General features: G+C 55.5%; 1 long non-coding RNA gene across 1 annotated transcript; it reads right to left on the bottom strand.

The window, feature by feature from the left end:
- Nucleotides 1–5,245: 5,245 nt before the first annotated feature.
- Nucleotides 5,246–13,966, bottom strand: LOC309887449. The gene is made up of 2 exons (XR_014319058.1): nucleotides 13,457–13,966; nucleotides 5,246–5,864 (listed from the first exon to the last, which is right to left on the bottom strand). It is a non-coding gene; the product is annotated as an uncharacterized lncRNA (long non-coding RNA).
- Nucleotides 13,967–20,505: the final 6,539 nt, after the last annotated feature.

Genomic DNA, 20,505 nt, shown 5'->3' with positions numbered 1-20,505 from the left:
TGAGCTCCTTTGGGGACAGAAACAAGTAGAACGTGTCTCTCTAAGTCAAATGATTAAAAACTATATGTTGTAAAAAAAATGGCTCTGTAGGAGCTGCCCCAAACACCTGTGCAACTCGATTAAGCTCCAGTGCCAAGGGCCAGAGCCCTGCAAGCAGGATTCAGTTAAAGCTCAGCTAGATTTCCTGTCCCTGTGTGAACAGCACAGAAATAGCGGGCTGAGTCCTGGAGGTGCAGGTTATTCAAGGTCAGAACTGTCTTGGACTTGGAATTATCTCGAGAGGCTGTGGCTCGGCCCTCCACTGCTGAGCCATATCTAATATATGAGGAATCCGGGTTAATATAGGACAGCCACTGAAGACTCCCACCAAGTGCCTGACGGTACCACAGAACACCGTAAATTGCAAAGTTGAAGTCAGATCCCCGGCAGGAGAGGTGCACGGATTCCCCTGGCACTCGAAGACGTCCACCAGACTCCACCAGCATCAATTCAGCACAAACACCTGCAGGAGAGCACAAGGAGTGAGGCAGTGTGTACCGATGGAGGAAGCATGTTCTCCAGAAGCCCCGGCGACCCCATCACAGCACAGCCTGAGCCGCCAACCCTTTTTTCCCCACAAAGCCCCTGGTGAGGCCCACAGCCCCGACTGCGCTCCACGGGGCTCAGACGGGGCTGCTCCCAATGCAACCCCGCCCCGGCCTGCATCCCTCTCCCGCACACACCAGACCCTCCACAACGACGACGGAGAGCGCCGGACCCCACTACGCCCGGCGGGGCAGCACCAGGAGACGCTCCACGTCGGTCACGGCCACCCGCCGGCCCAGCCCCGACTCCAGCTTCAGCCCCAGCCCCAACCCCGCCCAGGCCCCGCTGCCCTCCCCGCCCGCCGCTCACCTGCCGGCCCCAAGGCCAAGGCCAAGGCCAGCAGCCGCGGCCCCAGCCCGCCCGCCATCGGGCCCTGCCGCGCCCGGCGGGAGGCGGACAGGAGCAGAGCGGGGCCAAGCTCGGGCCGCTCCTGCCCGCACCACAAGTCGGGCCCTCGCCGGGGCAGCGCCCACCGCTCCGCCCGCCCAGGCCCGGCCCACACCGCCCCCCGCGGGGCCGCGGCCCCTTCGGCGGACGAGGAGGCGGCCGCGGGGCGGGGCGCGGGGCAGCCCTGTGAGGGAGCGGAGGAGCGCGGCGCCCCGGCAGCCGGAGGCAGGGAGGGAGCCTCCTGGCCCTGCCCTCCCGGCGCTGCCCCGGCCTCGAGCCTCGAGCAGCCCGGCAGTGCCACGCCGGAGCCACACGGAAAAGGTGCTCGGCCGCTCGCTGCCTGCTGTGGCAATGGGAGCCGGCAATGAGAGCCTCATCTCTGCCCTCTTGCAGCTGGGAGCTCCCGTACTCAGGAGCTCTTGCTCCCATTGCAGCCCGAGCACTGACATTACTGTCAGGGAAGGAGATAGAGGAGGCAGCCACGGCCTGAAGCAGAGCAAAGCGTTTGTTGCAGATAGGTGGACCTCAGGTGTAGGGATCTAGAGCAGGAACTATGGTGGGGGGAGAGAGGAGCCAGCAGCCCTGTGACAGAGTGACTAAGCATGGGGTGATGTGGCAGGGAGGCTTCACAACATCCACAAAAGGGGGCTTATGCAGAATCACCTTCAGCACTTGCATGTAGCTCAGAAGGTCCTACAAGGCACCATCAAGGAGAAATCCCACAAGCCCTTTCTAAGCAGAAGGCATGCTGGGGTGCCTCTCCAAGTGTCATAAGCAAAGGTAGGGCTAAGGATGGAAAGGCTTTTCATGAGGGAACTCCATTTGTGGTGTCCTCAAAGCACAGACATTATGGATTCGTCTCGGCTTAAGTCATGAAACTGTGCAGCTTGACCAATGCTGCACCATGAGAGGACACGACACCTGCTGGTTTCACCCCCGAGCTCCAATACATCTTACTGAACCAGCAGGGACACCACAGTCTCCTGCAAACAGAGAGAAAGGGGAGCAGAAGAATGCAAGTATTGTACAAACTCCAAGATGACGAAGTGTGCTAGCAACTAATTGGAACATAAACTGAGTACAAGCTCAATATGATTTCAATTGGATTGAAAGTGATGGGCATATGGAGCAGGAGAAAGCAGAAGAGTAGCCACATGCTCTCAGTGCAGACTCAGACTCACCATCAGCTGGTCTGTGGACCAACAACCCACTCATCAGAAGGGATGCCCATGAGGCTAAATGGCAGGAAAGTCACAATCCAACCTGGTGCATCTTGAGCATTTTGAGCACGTTCCAGGGGATAGTGATACTGGAGGGGTAACTCATGCATGTGTTATTTATATTAAGGCCTTAAAGAATCAGTAAATTCTAAATAGAATATACTAGATCAGTGCAGATGTAAAAACATAGCCGTTCAATCACACTCATTCTTCCCTCTCTGGGATGGGGGATAAAATCAAAAAAAAAAAAAAAAATTAAACTGAAGGCTTGTGGGTGGACCTGGAGACCGTCTAATGGAATAGAAAAGGGAAGATAATAATAACAATAATGATGATGACGATGCCAGTACTACTATTAATAGTACATACAAAATAAGTGATGCAGAATGCAATTGCAAACCACCCGCTGACTGATGCCCAACCTATCCCCGAGCAGCCAGTGTCCCCATCCCCGTCAGCCACCCCATACTAATTGGTCAGTGGAATGTCCTGTGGTAAGGAATATCCCTTTGGCTAGTTCGGGTCAGCTCTCCTGGTTCTGTCCCATCACAGCACCTGCTGCATCCCCACCCTGGCCACTGGCAGGAGAGCGTGAGAAGCTGAAAAGTACTTGGCTTAGTGTAAGCACTGCTCTGCAGCAATTATAACATCAGTGTGTTATCAACATTATTTTCACCCTGAGTCCAAAACACAGCACCCTACCAGACACTTGGAGGAAAACTAACTCTATCCTAGACAAAACCAGCATTCTGGCTCACTTGTAGTGAGGGATTTCTTGAGTAGTCCCACTATCTGAGAGAATCCCTGGACACCCCTCTACTGGTGCATCATGCTCTGGCAGCACAGGCCAAAGCTGCAGTCTGTCCCATTCCACGTCCTTGCTGGCCCCTTTGCTGGGACATGTGAGTGAACATGGAGAGGGTGAGAAGACCCAGTAGGAGGTTCATGTCAGGGAACACTTCAGCTTTCTGTCCCCACAGAGGCAGCACAGAAGTAGCAAGTGCAGTCCCAGGGATGCAAAACATGCAGGACAATACATATCAACACCTAGAAATTGTCCTAGGAGGTGGTGGGCTGCACACCCACACATGGCAGCCTTCCATAAGGTGTAGGAAAAGGAATTTTTACTCTAGACAGAGACCAAGAGGAATGTGGACCTGTGTGCATGCTGGTATCATGAGATGCTATAGTCATTCACAATCAGCCTGCATCCCCAGCTGGTGACGTGCATGGAAATCACAGAACCATAGAATCATTCAGGCTAGAAAAGACCTGTAAGATCATCAAGTCCAACCATCAGGCTCACCTACCAAATCGTGATATGGATAGACTAAAAATAACATGCACTTTGTGTCCATCCTGCGTCCCACTGCCCTGCAGACTCCTTGGTGGATGAGGAGGTGAGCATAGGGCAGAGAGAGGGGTGGGAAGGAGTCAGTTGCTCCTACAACACCTACTGCAGCCAGAGGCTGCAATATACGTAGCCTCTGTGGCAGCAATATATGTAGGAAAGGTGAGGGGCCCTGGCACTAGGTTTATGTTAAAGCTCAGCTGGATTTCCTGTCCCTGTGCGAACTGCACAGAAGTAGTGGGCTGAGTCCTGGGGTACCAGGGAGCTCAGGGACAGAGAAGACTTGGACTGGGAGTTGTCCCAGGAGACACTGGCTCGGCCCTCCACTGCTTTGCCATATTTTGCAGTGCTACCATAATAGCTTTGGTAGGACACCCACTCGAGACTTCCACCGGGTGTATGACGGTACCACAAGACATCATAATCTTCAAAACGGAGTCCGGATCCCTGGCAGGAGAGGTGCACGGAGTCTCCAGGTGCTCGCAGACCTCCGCCAGACTCCACCAGACTCAACTGAGCCCAAACACCTGCAGAAGGAGAGCACAGGGAGTGGGGCAGTGTGTGGCCACGGATGGAGGAGGATGCTCTCTAGAAGCTCCAGTGACTCCAGCACAGCACAGACAGAAACGCCAACCCGCTTGCTCCACACAAAGCCCCTGGCCAGGGGCACTGCCCCGACTGCCCTCCTCGGGGCTCAGACAAGGCTGCTCCCAAAGCCTCCCCGACCCCGACAGCCTCCCTCTCCCGCACACACAGGACACGGCCCCGGCCCCAGCCCCGCTGCCCTCCCCGCCCGCCGCTCACCTGCCGGCCCCAAGGCCAAGGCCAAGGCCAGCAGCCGCGGCCCCAGCCCGCCCGCCATCGGGCCCTGCCGCGCCCGGCGGGAGGCGGACAGGAGCAGAGCGGGGCCAAGCTCGGGCCGCTCCTGCCCGCACCACAAGTCGGGCCCTCGCCGGGGCAGCGCCCACCGCTCCGCCCGCCCAGGCCCGGCCCACACCGCCCCCCGCGGGGCCGCGGCCCCTCTTGTCCTATCGCTCGTTATCAGCGAGAACAGGCCGGCCCACAGCTCCCCACAACTTCCTTTCAGGGAGCGGGAGAGAGGCCTCCACTAAGCAGACCGAGCCACATCTTCTCCGGACTGAAAGGAGAAGCCTTCTCCGCTCCACATAGGCATGTCCACTGGTACGTCTTTTATAGCAGTATCTCCCCAGGCACTGCAACGTGGGGTGGCTGTGGCCTGATGGATCCTGTACTTTTGGTCTAACTCCAGCACAACCGATTGATCCTCAGGGGTGACCTGCTTCTGCATCACCTCTGTGCTGACAGCTCAGTCACATCACAGTATTGAAGACAGCTAAACGTTGTTCTTAGGTTTTGGAACCACTGGGGGCTTGGGACATTTTGTAATATTAGTCCACTTTACAGGTTCTTTCACAAAGCAGAAGGCATTGCTATTTTTTAAAATAAGGTCAGCACTGCCCCTCCTATTACCCTTGCTTTCCAGTGAGCCATGACTCAGACTTCCCATGGGACAATTTTCCGAGATTTTGGGGAATTCCACAATGTATTCTCTAACCTTTTTATACATAGCCCTCCTCCCACGCTTGTACACAGAAAAGAAGCACCACCCCTCCTGCATACACACACAGTCACACATGCAAATCATTGCTGCTTGAAACTGGCAGATCATATACTTCAGAAATGTATATATATATATATTTGTACTCATTCTGGTTATTGCCTTTTCAAATTCTGGTTCTTCAAAGGTTTACCTATAAGACAGGACCTAACAATACCTTAGCACAATGCTTCAGTTTGCAGGCTTTTCATACTCGGTTATATGCTAAATTAATAGAGTCATAGAATGGCTTGGGATGGAAGGGACGTCAAAAACCATATAGTTCCAAACCCCTGCCTTAGGCAGGGATGCCACCCAAGAGATCAGGTTGATCAGAGCCTCATCCAACCTGGTCTTGAACACCTCCAAGGGTGGGGCATCCACAACCTCTCTGGGCAACCTGTACCAGTGCCTCACCACCCTCTGAGTGAAGAAAGTGGTGCCCCACCTGGGCCCTCCTAACGTCTCTTCTATATTTCCCCTCTTTTAGTTTAAAACCATTCCCCCTCATCCTGTCAACATCCAAACGAGCAGAGAGTTGCTCTCCATCCCTTCTACAAGTCCCCTTCAAGTACTGAAAGGTTGCAATGAGGTTACCCAGAAGACTTTGCTTCTGTAGGCTGAACAGCCCCAGATCTCTCAGCCTTTTTTCATATGAGACGTGCTCCAGCCCCATGACCATATTTATGGCACTCCTCTGGACCTCATCCTTCTTGTGCTGGGGGGTCCAGACCTAGACACAGTACTCCAAGTGGGGCATCACAAGGAGAGATTAGAGGAAGACAATCAACTATCTCTACCTATACCCACTCCTCTATTACTGCAGCACAGGATGCAGTTGGCCTCAGTTGCTCACTTAAGAGAAAGGGGTGATTAAGAGAAAGAAACTCTTGCAGAAAGGATAGGGCCATCTGTGATGCACCCTTGCTCCCTGGGAGCAGCCCACAGCTTACATAGCCCAAACCAGCTCTGCAGCTCACACAGTCTTGGCCATGCCCTGCAAAGGGATTTTTGTTAAAGCTCTGATGGATTTCCTGTCCCTGTGCGAACAGCACAGAAATAGCGGGCTGAGTCCCCCACATGCAGATGCTGGAGGGACAGAGATGATTCAGCCCGTGAATTGTCCCGGGAGGCTGTGGCTCGACCTTGTACTGCAGCCCCGTATTGCGTTGTAGCACCAGAGGGGCTGCTGATGTAAGACACCCACTCGAGACTGCCACTGGGTGCCTGACGGAACCAGCGGACAGAATACTCTTCGAAGTTGAGTCCGGATCCCTGGCAGGAGAGCTGCACGGAGTCTCCAGGTGCTCGCAGACCTCCGCCAGACTCTGTCAGACTCAACTGAGCCCAAACGCCTGCAGAAGGAGAGCATAGAGAGGAGAGATGCATGTACCCACGGATGGAAGATGCCCTCCAGAAGCTCCAGCAACACCAGCCCAGCACAGAAAAAAACGCCAACCCCCTTGCTCCACACAAAGCCCCTGGCCAGGAGCACAGCCCCAAAGGCCCTGCTCGGGGCTCACACGGGGCTGCTCCCAAAGCATCGCCGACCCGGACAACCTCCCTCTCCCCCACACACCTGACCCTAACTGATAACGACGGCGAGCGCCAGGCTGCAGTAAGCCCGGCGGGGCAGCACCAGGAGACGCTCCACGTCGGTCACGGCCACCCGCCGGCCCAGCCCCGACTCCAGCTTCAGCCCCAGCCCCAACACCGCCCAGGCCCCGCTGCCCTCCCCGCCCGCCGCTCACCTGCCGGCCCCAAGGCCAAGGCCAAGGCCAGCAGCCGCGGCCCCAGCCCGCCCGCCATCGGGCCCTGCCGCGCCCGGCGGGAGGCGGACAGGAGCAGAGCGGGGCCAAGCTCGGGCCGCTCCTGCCCGCACCACAAGTCGGGCCCTCGCCGGGGCAGCGCCCACCGCTCCGCCCGCCCAGGCCCGGCCCACACCGCCCCCCGCGGGGCCGCGGCCCCTTCGGCGGACGAGGAGGCGGCCGCGGGGCGGGGCGCGGGGCAGCCCTGTGAGGGAGCGGAGGAGCGCGGCGCCCCGGCAGCCGGAGGCAGGGAGGGAGCCTCCTGGCCCTGCCTTCCCGGCGCTGCCCCGGCCTCGATCCTCGAGCGTCGCGCAGCCCGGCAGGAGGGACCCGGCAGTGCTGCGCCGGAGCCACACGGAAAAGCTGCTCGGCCGCTCGCTGCCTGCTGTGGCCACGGGAGCCGGCAGCGAGAGCCTCATCTCTGCCATCCTGCAGCTGGAAGTTCCCGTGCTCAGGAGCTCTTGGTCCCATCACAGCCTGAGCACTGACATTACTGTCAGGGAGGGGGAAAGAGGAAGACAGCCAGGACACGAAGCTAAGCACAAGCTCATCATGAGCACCAGATTTCCATTTAATTGCCTTGAGAGGACTGAGCAGGGGGCATATGAAAATGTACAAAAGAAGAAGCCGCGTGTTCTTGGTGTGGACTCAGACTCACCATCAACTGCCTGTGAACTGACAACCCATCCATGAGCAGGACTGCTACAGATGCTAATTGCCACATTGGTATTTGAATCAGTGCCAATCCAGTATTGTGGGATCCAGTGGGGCCTCACAAGGGCAGATTACAGGGAGACAAACACCTCCCTCAACATGATAGCCACTCCTCATTTAATGCAGCCCAGAATGCAGTTGGCCTTCTGGGCTGCAAGCCGCGCACTGATGCTTCATGTCGAGCTTTTTATCCAGCAGAACCCCCAAGTCCTTCTCAGCAGGGCTGCTCTCTAGGAGTTCTTCATCCAGTCTCTACTCACATCTGCACCTATAAATGCATCGCAGAGTCTCTGTGTACTGTGCTCAGCCCCGCAATGCAGACTTCATTACTTGGATCTTACTGCCCTGAAACACAACTGGAGTCACAGCACAGCTCTTCACACAACTGCTTTTCCTTTTCCAGCTCATGGAAATGGCACAGGGACGGGTCACTGAGGGAAGTAACAATGGAAATAGGCAACATTTTTTCTAAAGCCCAAGTGAAGAAGGAGACCAAAGGCAGGCAGAGAGGGGCTGAAGGAAGCTAAACTATGCAAGCTATTTTGGTGACCAGAAATATGCTAAACATCCTCCTCAGATTACATTGTGGGTTTTGGGGACTTTGGAGAAATAAAGAAGTGATTAAGAGAAAAGAGCTCTTGCAGAAAGGACAGGGCCATCTGTGGTATACAGTGATGCAACCTTGCTCCCTGGGAGCAGCCTACAGCCAGCTGACACGGCCCAAACCAGCCCTGCAGCTCATGCAGTCCTGGCCACGCCCTGCATGTGATGCAAACTGGTAAGTGATCTCCCTGTCTTTAGCTTGACTCAGGAGTTTTTTCACCATATTTTCTCCACCCACCTCCAGAAAGTAAGAGTTGACTGACAGCCAGCCAACTTCAACCTACCACAACTTGTGAACAGGCAAGAGGGAGTGGAGGAACTTGATGTTGTCGAGGTGCCCTGGGGTACCTCTCACTGTGGTCCCTGCAGGGTGCAGTAATACAGTGCATTGTCCTTCAGCTCCAGTGCATGGATGAACAATGTCCCAGAGCTCTCATCAGCCTTGCCAGAAAACCTCTTGCGGGCAAATGGGGCTGTGTGAATGTAGGAGCCTCCCCGGCCCTTGCTCTGGAGCAAGTACTGCAGGGACCCACTGGGATGCTGCCGGTACCAAGCCACGTAAATATAAGAGGCGTTGGAGATGTAAGTACACTGCAAAGTCTCTGTTTGCCCTGCTTGTCCCCACACTGTAGACCTCGTTGGTTGGATTTCATCACCCTGAACTGTACCTGAAACCACGGCAGAGTTAATCACCCACTTCTTCACTCTCACAGGCACATAAAAATGACCCACACACATCTTGATGGAAGCAGGCAATGCTGTTGCTAGAACCCAAATGCTTTTCAGTCCCCAAGGGAAAAAGGGAACAAGGGCAGGTGGAGATGAACTGCAGGCAGATTGGCCAAGATGCTTGGGTGACAAGAAATATGCTGAAAATCCTCCTCAGGCTACAGTACTGTTTCTGGGACTACTGAGGAAAAAAGGGGTGGTTAAGAGAAAGGAACTTTTGCAGAAAGGACGAGGCCATCAGCGGTGTGTGGTAATGTTCCCTTTCTCCCTGCAACCAGCCCAAAGCTCCCCCAGCTCCTGCCATCCCTGCAGCTCATGCAGCCTTGGCTGTGAACTGGAAAGAGGTTTTTGTTAAAGCTCAGCTGGATTTTCTGTCCTTGTGCTAACATCACAGAAACTGCAGGCTGAGTCCTGAAGGCACAGGGCACTCAGGGACTGATGCGCCTCAGACAAGAAGTCATCAAGGGAAGCCATGGCTCGGCCCTCCACTTCTGGCCAGAATTCAGTGTATGTGGAATCTGTGCTGATGAAGGATGCCCACTCAACACTGCCACCTTGCCTGATTCCGGAACCCTGCCAGGAGGGGACCACGGAGCCCCCAGCCAGCTGCAGACCTCCACAATGCTCGGCTGTGCCCACACCCCTGTGGAAGGAAAGCACTCGGAACAAGGCAGTGTGTGCCCACAGAGGGAGGCGGGTCCCCAGGAAACCTCATGCCCCTTGTCTGGGGCTGCCAGAGATAAAAACCAATTTTCTCCCACTAAAGCCCCTGGCCAGGGGCACTGCCCCGACTGCCCTCCTCGGGACTCAGACGGGGCTGCTCCCAAAGCCTCCCCGACCCCTACAGCCTCCCTCTCCCGCACACACCGGACACGGACCCCTACCAATCTGCCCCCCCCGCCCGCCGCTCACCTGCCGGCCCCAAGGCCAAGGCCAAGGCCAGCAGCCGCGGCCCCAGCCCGCCCGCCATCGGGCCCTGCCGCGCCCGGCGGGAGGCGGACAGGAGCAGAGCGGGGCCAAGCTCGGGCCGCTCCTGCCCGCACCACAAGTCGGGCCCTCGCCGGGGCAGCGCCCACCGCTCCGCCCGCCCAGGCCCGGCCCACACCGCCCCCCGCGGGGCCGCGGCCCCTCTTGTCCTATCGCTCGTTATCAGCGAGAACAGGCCGGCCCACAGCTCCCCACAACTTCCTTTCAGGGAGCGGGAGAGAGGCCTCCACTAAGCAGACCGAGCCACATCTTCTCCGGACTGAAAGGAGAAGCCTTCTCCGCTCCACATAGGCATGTCCACTGGTACGTCTTTCATAGCAGTATCTCCCCAGGCACTGCAACGTGGGGTGGCTGTGGCCTGATGGATCCTGTACTTTTGGTCTAACTCCAGCACAACCGATTGATCCTCAGGGGTGACCTGCTTCTGCATCACCTCTGTGCTGACAGCTCAGTCACATCACAGTATTGAAGACAGCTAAACGTTGTTCTTAGGTTTTGGAACCACTGGGGGCTTGGGACATTTTGTAATATTAGTCCACTTTACAGGTTCTTTCACAAAGCAGAAGGCATTGCTATTTTTTAAAATAAGGTCAGCACTGCCCCTCCTATTACCCTTGCTTTCCAGTGAGCCATGACTCAGACATCCATTGGGACAATTTTCTGAGATTTTGGGGAATTCCACAATGTATTCTCTAACCTTTTTATACATAGCCCTCCTCCCATGCTCGTACACAGAAAAGAAGCACCACCCCTCCTCACACACACACAGTCACACAGACATGAAAAGCATTGCTCCTTTAAACTGGCAGATCATGTACTATGGGAAAAAAAAATGTTGTACTCATTTTGGTTATTGCCTTCAAATTCTGGTTCTTCAAAGGTTTACCTGTAAGATAGGACATAACAACACCTTAGCACAATGCTTCAGTTTGCAGGCTTTTCATACTCGGTTATATGCTAAATTAATAGAGTCATAGAATGGCATGGGATGGAAGGGACACCAAAAACCATTTAGTTCCAAACCCCTGCCTTAGGCAGGGATGCCACCCAAGAGATCAGGTTGATCAGAGCCTCATCCAACCTGGTCTTGAACACCTCCAAGGGTGGGGCATCTACAGCCTCACTGGGCAACCTGTACCAGTGCCTCACCACCCTCTGAGTGAAGAAAGTGGTGCCCCACCTGGGCCCTCCTAACTTCTCTTCTATATTTCCCCTCTTTTAGTTTAAAACCATTCCCCCTCATCCTGTCAACATCCAAATGAGTAAAGAGTTGCTCTCCATCCCTTCTACAAGCCCCCGTCAAATACTGAAAGGTTGCAATGAGGTCACCTGGAAGCTTTTGCTTCTGTGGGATAAATAGCCCCAGATCTCTCAGCCTTTTTTCATATGAGACCTGCTCCAGCCCCATGACCATATTTGTGGCACTCCTCTGGACCTGCTCTAACAGATCAACATCCTTCTTGTGCTGGGAGCTCCAGACCTGGACACAGTACTCCAAGTGGGGCATAATAGGGGGAGATTAGAGGCAGACAATCAGCTATCTCTACCTATACCCACTCCTCTATTACTGCAGCACAGGATGCAGTTGGCCTCAGTTGCTCACTTAAGAGAAAGGGGTGATTAAGAGAAAGGAACTCTTACAGAAAGGACAGGGCCATCTGTGATGCACCCTTGCTCCCTGAAAGCAGCCCACAGCTTACATAGCCCAAACCAGCCCTGCAGCTAACACAGTCCTGGCCATGCCCTGCAAAGGGATTTTTGTTAAAGCTCTGCTGGATTTCCTGTCCCTGTGCGAACAGCACAGAAATAGCGGGCTGAGTCCCCCACATGCAGATGCTGGAGGGACAGAGATGACTCAGCCTGTGAATTGTCCCGGGAGGCTGTGGCTCGACCTTCTACTGCAGCCCCGTATTGCTTTACAGTACCAGACCGGCTGCTTATGTAAGACACCCACTCAAGACCACCACCGCGTGCCTGACGGAACCAGCGGACAGAATACTCTTCAAAGTTGAGTCCGGATCCCTGGCAGGAGAGCTGCACGGAGTCTCCAGGTGCTCGCAGACCTCCGCCAGACTCTGTCAGACTCAACTGAGCCCAAACGCCTGTAGAAGGAGAGCGTAGAGACTGGGGCAGTGTGTGGCCAAGGATAGAGGAGGATGCTGTCTAGACGCTCCAGTGACTCCAGCACAGCACAACCTGTAACACCAATCCCGTTGCTCCCGACAAAGCCCGAGGCCAGGGGCACTGCGCCGACTGCCCTCCTCGGGACTCAGACGGGGCTGCTCCCAAAGCCTCCCTGACCTGGGCAGCCTACCACTCCCACACACACAGTACACTCCACAGCGACGAAGGAGAGAGCCGGACCCCAGTGCGCCCGGCGGGACAGCACCAGGAGACGCTCCACGTCGGTCACGGCCACCCGCTGGCCCAGCCCCGACACGTTTCAGCCCCAGCCCCAACACCGCCCAGGCCCCGCTGCCCTCCCCGCCCGCCGCTCACCTGCCGGCCCCAAGGCCAAGGCCAAGGCCAGCAGCCGCGGCCCCAGCCCGCCCGCCATCGGGCCCTGCCGCGCCCGGCGGGAGGCGGACAGGAGCAGAGCGGGGCCAAGCTCGGGCCGCTCCTGCCCGCACCACAAGTCGGGCCCTCGCCGGGGCAGCGCCCACCGCTCCGCCCGCCCAGGCCCGGCCCACACCGCCCCCCGCGGGGCCGTGGCCCCTCTTGTCCTATCGCTCGTTATCAGCGAGAACAGGCCGGCCCACAGCTCCCCACAACTTCCTTTCAGGGAGCGGGAGAGAGGCCTCCACTAAGCAGACCGAGCCACATCTTCTCCGGACTGAAAGGAGAAGCCTTCTCCGCTCCACATAGGCATGTCCACTGGTACGTCTTTCATAGCAGTATCTCCCCAGGCACTGCAACGTGGGGTGGCTGTGGCCTGATGGATCCTGTACTTTTGGTCTAACTCCAGCACAACCGATTGATCCTCAGGGGTGACCTGCTTCTGCATCACCTCTGTGCTGACAGCTCAGTCACATCACAGTATTGAAGACAGCTAAACATTGTTCTTAGGTTTTGGAACCACTGGGGGCTTGGGACTCTTTGTAATGTTAGTCCATTTTACAGGTTCTTTCACAAAGCAGAAGACATTGCTATTTTTTAAAATAAGGTCAGCACTGCCCCTCCTATTACCCTTGCTTTCCAGTGAGCCATGACTCAGACTTCCCATGGGACAATTTTCCGAGATTTTAGGGAATTCCACAATGTATTCTCTAACCTTTTTATACATAGCCCTCCTCCCATGCTTGTACACAGAAAAGAAGCACCACCCCTCCTCACACACACACAGTCACACTGACACGCAAATCATTGCTACTTTAAACTGGCAGATCATGTACTTGGGAAAATTAAAAATATATATATTTGTACCTCTGATCATTTTTGTGACACTCCTGTGGACCTGCTCTAACAGATCAACATCCTTCTTGTGCTGGGGGCTCCAGACCTGGACACAGTACTCCAAGTGGGGCATCACAAGGGCAGATTACAGGGAGACAACCACCTCCCTCGACCTGATGGCCACTCCTCTTTTAATGCACCCCAGGATGCCGTTGGCCTTCTGGGCTGCAAGCCGCACATTGACACCTCATGTGAAGCTTTTCATCCAGCAGAATACCGAAGTCCTTCTCAGCAGGGCTGCACTCTAGGAGTTCTTCATCCAGTCTGTACTCATGTCTGGGACTGCCCCAGCCCAGGTGTAGCACCTTACACTTAGACTTGTGGAATCTCATTAGGTTCATGTGTGCCCACTTCTCAAGCATGTCCAGGTCCCTTTGGGTGGCATCCCTTCTTTCTATTCTATCAACAACAGAATTTGCCTACAGGACAAAGTTTATGGATTTTTTGTGAGGGCTGGTATATCTATTGTTCTTCATAGCCCACTGTCAAAGGGATTTTGCTTGTAATTTCCTAAGAACTAAACCTATTCCTCTGGACAGGTTGAATGTAGCTGCTTGCTGCCTCCTGGGTACTTGCAGTGCAATTAGGATGAGCCATAGCCTGAGGCTAGGGTGGGAGAGAAGATTTTTGAGCAACAAGGGATTCTCCCAATCTTTCCCATACTATATTCTATGGAGTATCTCCTAGAGAAAGACCTTGGGCACACTGCAGGAGATTCAGCAATCCCATTCTCTGCAGCAACTGTACAGGCCTAGGGCTGTAGTAGCCTCCTTGGCCCTTGTCTGGAGCAAGTACTGACAACTGCAATGCTGCTGGTGACAGGCCATGTAAATGTAAAAAATGCTGGACGTATAAGTGCATTGCAGGGTCTCTGTGTACTGTGCTCAGCCCCGCAATGCAGACTTCATTGCTTGGATCTTACTGCCCTGAAACACAACTGGAGTCACAGCACAGCTCTTCACACAACTGCTTTTCCTTTTCCAGCTCATGAAAATGGCACAGGGACGGGTCACGGAGGGAAGTAACAATGGAAATAGGCAACATCTTTTCTAAAGCCCAAGTGAAGAAGGAGACCAAAGGCAGGCAGAGAGGGGCTGAAGGCAGCTAAACTATGCAAGCTGGTTTGGTGACCAGAAATATGCTAAACATCCTCCTCAGATTACATTATGGGTTTTGGGGACTTCAGAGAAAGAACGTAGTGTTAAGAGAAAGGAGCTCTTGGCAGAAAGGACAGGGCCATCTGTGGCATACAGTGATGCAACCTTGCTCCCTGGGAGCAGCCTACAGCGGACACAACCCAGATGAGCTCTGCAGCTCGCACAGTCCTGGCCACGCCCTGCAAAGGGATTTTTGTTTAAGCTCTGATGGATTTCCTGTCCTTGTGCGAACAGCACAGAAATAGCGGGCTGAGTCCCCCACATGCAGATGCTGGAGGGACAGAGATGATTCGGCCCGTGAATTGTCCCGGGAGGCTGTGGCTCGACCTTGTACTGCAGCCCCGTATTGCCTTGTAGCACCAGATAGCCCGCCGATGTAAGACACCCACTTGGGACTGCCACCAGGTGCCTGTCGGTACCACCATATAGCAAATGAACTGAAGGTGAATCCGGATCCCTGGCAGGAGAGCTTCACGGAGTTCCCAGGTGTTTTCACACCTCCGCCAGACTCCACCAACCTCCACTGAGCCCACACACCTGCAGCAGAGCACATGGAGTAGGGCAGTGTGTGCGCACAGAAAGAAGAGGATGCTAACCAGAAGGCCCACCAACCCCAGACCAGCAAAGCCTCAGTCGCCAACCCACTAACATGCAAGAAAGCCACTCGGCAGGTGCACTGCCCCGACTGCCCTCCTCGGGACTCACACGGAGTTCTTCTCTAAGCGTCCCTGACAGCCTCCCTCTCCCGCACACACCGGACACGGACCCCTACCAATCTGCCCTCCCCGCCCGCCGCTCACCTGCCGGCCCCAAGGCCAAGGCCAAGGCCAGCAGCCGCGGCCCCAGCCCGCCCGCCATCGGGCCCTGCCGCGCCCGGCGGGAGGCGGACAGGAGCAGAGCGGGGCCAAGCTCGGGCCGCTCCTGCCCGCACCACAAGTCGGGCCCTCGCCGGGGCAGCGCCCACCGCTCCGCCCGCCCAGGCCCGGCCCACACCGCCCCCCGCGGGGCCGCGGCCCCTTCGGCGGACGAGGAGGCGGCCGCGGGGCGGGGCGCGGGGCAGCCCTGTGAGGGAGCGGAGGAGCGCGGCGCCCCGGCACGAGCCTGGTCGTTCCCTCGGACGACCCGAGCAGCCTGGATGCGGAAAACCGAGTGGCCTCCATGAAGAAATCCACCTGCAAGCCGCAATCCCCTGCTCCGCTGCAGAACACGACTGCCTCAGAATCGATCGCCTGGCGAGACACACGATAAATCATCTCTAACTCACTCAGACTCATCGACCTCCCGGGAAAGTAGAGGTTCCTCCACAGCAAATAAATTCAGCAGTTCATCTCTTCTGCACAAGAAAATAGTCCCATTTAGGATCAGAGGGAAAACCTGTCCAGTGTTTAACCATGGAATCATAGAAACATGGAGAACGACACCTCCTTGCTGCAACCTTCTCTCAGACAGCTGCAGAGAATGATCGGGTCTCCCCTCAGCCTGCTTTTCTCTACACTAAAAAAAAAACAGTTCCCTCGGCTGCTGATGAGAACACTTGCTTTCTAGTCCCCTCACCAGCTTTCTTGCTCTTTGCACATACTCAAGCAACTCAATATCCTTCTGTGGTCGTTTTACTTGGGTGGACAGCCGAGTTCCACCACAGCCGCTCTCTCACTCCCCCTCCTCAAAGAAAAATGGGGAGAACAAACAACACAAAGGGCTCAAGGTTTGACCTAAGGATGATATAAGTAAAGGGAAAATGAAAAAAAAATAAAAAAAAAAAAAAGTTACCCTAGTTACAATCAACAAGCAGTGTTCAGCCACATCCTGGGAAGCGGGACCTCAATACACATAGTGGTTGTTTGGGAGAGCACACCCTTCCACAACGAGGCCCCCCACCTCTCCTTCACCTTTCCCACATTTATTGCTCAGAGTGACATCATATGGCATGCAATAGCCCTTTGGTCAGTTTAGGTCTGCTGCCCCAGTGATGTCCCCTCCCAATCACTTACACACCCCCAGTCTGCTGGCTCCTGGGGGGTTGGAGGGAGTCCTGATGCTGTGCCAGTAGTGGGCAACAATAAACGAAATGCTGGTGTGACACCAGTGCTCTTCTGGCTACAAGTGCAGGGCACAGCACTGTATGGGCTGCTGCAGGGAGAATTAGCATGCAAGCCAGACCCAGCACACCTCCTTGTAGTGAGGGGACCAAAATGAACACAGTATCAGAGATGTGTTGTCACCAGAGCCACATACCAAAGGACCATTACTACCCTACTCCTGATGGCCTCACTGTTTCTGATGAGATTGGCCTTTATGGCAACAGGGGCACACCACTGGATCGTGTTCAGCTGACTGTCAAACAAAAAGCAATGCGCTCTTGCAGGTACTCTTCGGACAAGACACTTTCCATTCACTCTTCCACAAGCCTGAATGGCATTGTTACTTCCATCAATCTCATATAATGGGGTTGTTAGCACCCAAGAGCAGCACTCAGCACTTCTTCTCATGAGGAAGCCTGTGCAGCTCTCCTTGATGCACTCCAGCTGACCTGGCCTTTTGCTCCTGACACTGCTGTTGATCCCATGTGCCCCGACAGGCAAAGTGGGAAAGGGCTGATCTGAAGGCAATTCTCTGCCCTCTTCAGCATGTGAATATGGTTCTACTGCACCTCCCAGTTCTCAGTGGCAGCAATATATGTAGAAAAGGGAAGGGACCCTGGGAGCAGGTTTGTGTTTAAGCTCAGCTGGGTTTCCTGTCCCTGTGCGAACTGCACAGAAGTAGTGGGCTGAGTCCTGGGGTACTAAGGCAGGCAGGGACAGAGAGGACTTGGACTGGGAATTGTCCCGGGAGACACTGGCTCGGCCCTCCACTGCTTTGCCATATTTTTTAATTCCACCCTGAGAGCTGATGTAGGACACCCACTCTAGACTGCCACTGGGTGCCTGACGGTACCAGAAGACAAGATAACTTCCAAAGGTAAATCCAGATCCCTGGCAGGAGAGCTGCATGGAGTCTCCAGGTGCTCGCAGACCTCCACCAGACACCACCAACCTCCACTGTGCCCACACGCCTGTAGGAGAGCACATGGAGTGAGGCAGTGAGAACACAGAAAGAAAAGGATGCTAACCAGAAGGCCCACCAACCCCAGACCAGCACAGCCTCAGCCGCTAACCCCCTTACTCTTGAGAAAGCCGCTCGCCAGGGGCACTGCCCCGACTGCCCTCCTCGGGGCTCAGACAAGGCTACTCCCAAAGCCTCCCCGACCCCGACAGCCTCCCTCTCCCGCACACACAGGACACGGCCCCGGCCCCAGCCCCGCTGCCCTCCCCGCCCGCCGCTCACCTGCCGGCCCCAAGGCCAAGGCCAAGGCCAGCAGCCGCGGCCCCAGCCCGCCCGCCATCGGGCCCTGCCGCGCCCGGCGGGAGGCGGACAGGAGCAGAGCGGGGCCAAGTTCGGGCCGCTCCTGCCCGCACCACAAGTCGGGCCCTCGCCGGGGCAGCGCCCACCGCTCCGCCCGCCCAGGCCCGGCCCACACCGCCCCCCGCGGGGCCGCGGCCCCTTCGGCGGACGAGGAGGCGACCGCGGGGCGGGGCGCGGGGCAGCCCTGTGAGGGAGCGGAGGAGCGCGGCGCCCCGGCACGAGCCTGGTCGTTCCCTCGGATGACCCGAGCAGCCTGGATGCGGAAAACCGAGTGGCCTCCATGAAGAAATCCACCTGCAAGCCGCAATCCCCTGCTCCGCTGCAGAACACGACTGCCTCAGAATCGATCGCCTGGCGAGACACACGATAAATCATCTCTAACTCACTCAGACTCATTGAACTCCCAGGAAACTAGTGGTTCCTCCACAGCAAATAAATTCAGCAGTTCATCTCTTCTGCACAAGAAAATAGTCCCATTCAGGATCAGAGGGAAAACCTGTCCAGTGTTTAACCATGGAATCATAGAAACATGGAGAACGACACCTCCTTGCTGCAACCTTCTCTCAGACAGCTGCAGAGAATGATCGGGTCTCCCCTCAGCCTGCTTTTCTCTACACTAAAAAAAAAACAGTTCCCTCGGCTGCTGATGAGAACACTTGCTTTCTAGTCCCCTCACCAGCTTTCTTGCTCTTTGCACATACTCAAGCAACTCAATATCCTTCTGTGGTTGTTTTACTTGGGTGGACAGCCGAGTTCCACCACAGCCGCTCTCTCACTCCCCCTCCCCAAAGAAAAAGGGGGAGAACAAACAACACAAAGGGCTCAAGATTTGACATAAGGATGATATAAGTAAATGCAAAAATAAGAAGGGGGAAAAAAAATAAAAGGCCCGATGGCGGGCGGGCTGGGGCCGCGGCTGCTGGCCTTGGCCTTGGCTTTGGGGCCGGCAGGTGAGCGGCGGGCGGGGAGGGCAGCGGGGCTGGGGCCGGGGCCGTGTCCTGTGTGTGCGGGAGAGGGAGGCTGTCGGGGTCGGGGAGGCTTTGGGAGCAGCCTTGTCTGAGCCCCGAGGAGGGCAGTCGGGGCAGTGCCCCTGGCCAGGGGCTTTGTGTGGAGCAAGCGGGTTGGCGTTTCTGTCTGTGCTGTGCTGGAGTCACTGGAGCTTCTAGAGAGCATCCTCCTCCATCCGTGGCCACACACTGCCCCACTCCCTGTGCTCTCCTTCTGCAGGTGTTTGGGCTCAGTTGAGTCTGGTGGAGTCTGGCGGAGGTCTGCGAGCACCTGGAGACTCCGTGCACCTCTCCTGCCAGGGATCCGGACTCTGTTTTGAAGATTATGATGTCTTGTGGTACCGTCAGACACCCGGTGGAAGTCTCGAGTGGGTGTCCTACCAAAGCTATTATGGTAGCACTGCAAAATATGGCAAAGCAGTGGAGGGCCGAGCCAGTGTCTCCCGGGACAATTCCCAGTCCAAGTCTTCTCTGTCCCTGAGCTCCCTGGTACCCCAGGACTCAGCCCACTACTTCTGTGCAGTTCGCACAGGGACAGGAAATCCAGCTGAGCTTTAACACAAACCTAGTGCCAGGGCCCCTCACCTTTCCTACATATATTGCTGCCACAGAGGCTACGTATATTGCAGCCTCTGGCTGCAGTAGGTGTTGTAGGAGCAACTGACTCCTTCCCACCCCTCTCTCTGCCCTATGCTCACCTCCTCATCCACCAAGGAGTCTGCAGGGCAGTGGGACGCAGGATGGACACAAAGTGCATGTTATTTTTAGTCTATCCATATCACGATTTGGTAGGTGAGCCTGATGGTTGGACTTGATGATCTTACAGGTCTTTTCTAGCCTGAATGATTCTATGGTTCTGTGATTTCCATGCACGTCACCAGCTGGGGATGCAGGCTGATTGTGAATGACTATAGCATCTCATGATACCAGCATGCACACAGGTCCACATTCCTCTTGGTCTCTGTCTAGAGTAAAAATTCCTTTTCCTACACCTTATGGAAGGCTGCCATGTGTGGGTGTGCAGCCCACCACCTCCTAGGACAATTTCTAGGTGTTGATATGTATTGTCCTGCATGTTTTGCATCCCTGGGACTGCACTTGCTACTTCTGTGCTGCCTCTGTGGGGACAGAAAGCTGAAGTGTTCCCTGACATGAACCTCCTACTGGGTCTTCTCACCCTCTCCATGTTCACTCACATGTCCCAGCAAAGGGGCCAGCAAGGACGTGGAATGGGACAGACTGCAGCTTTGGCCTGTGCTGCCAGAGCATGATGCACCAGTAGAGGGGTGTCCAGGGATTCTCTCAGATAGTGGGACTACTCAAGAAATCCCTCACTACAAGTGAGCCAGAATGCTGGTTTTGTCTAGGATAGAGTTAGTTTTCCTCCAAGTGTCTGGTAGGGTGCTGTGTTTTGGACTCAGGGTGAAAATAATGTTGATAACACACTGATGTTATAATTGCTGCAGAGCAGTGCTTACACTAAG

Source organism: Aythya marila, assembly GCF_965140915.1.
Source record: "Aythya marila genome assembly, chromosome: 25".
NCBI lineage: Eukaryota > Metazoa > Chordata > Aves > Anseriformes > Anatidae > Aythya > Aythya marila.
This window is presented reverse-complemented; position numbering and strand designations above follow the sequence as displayed.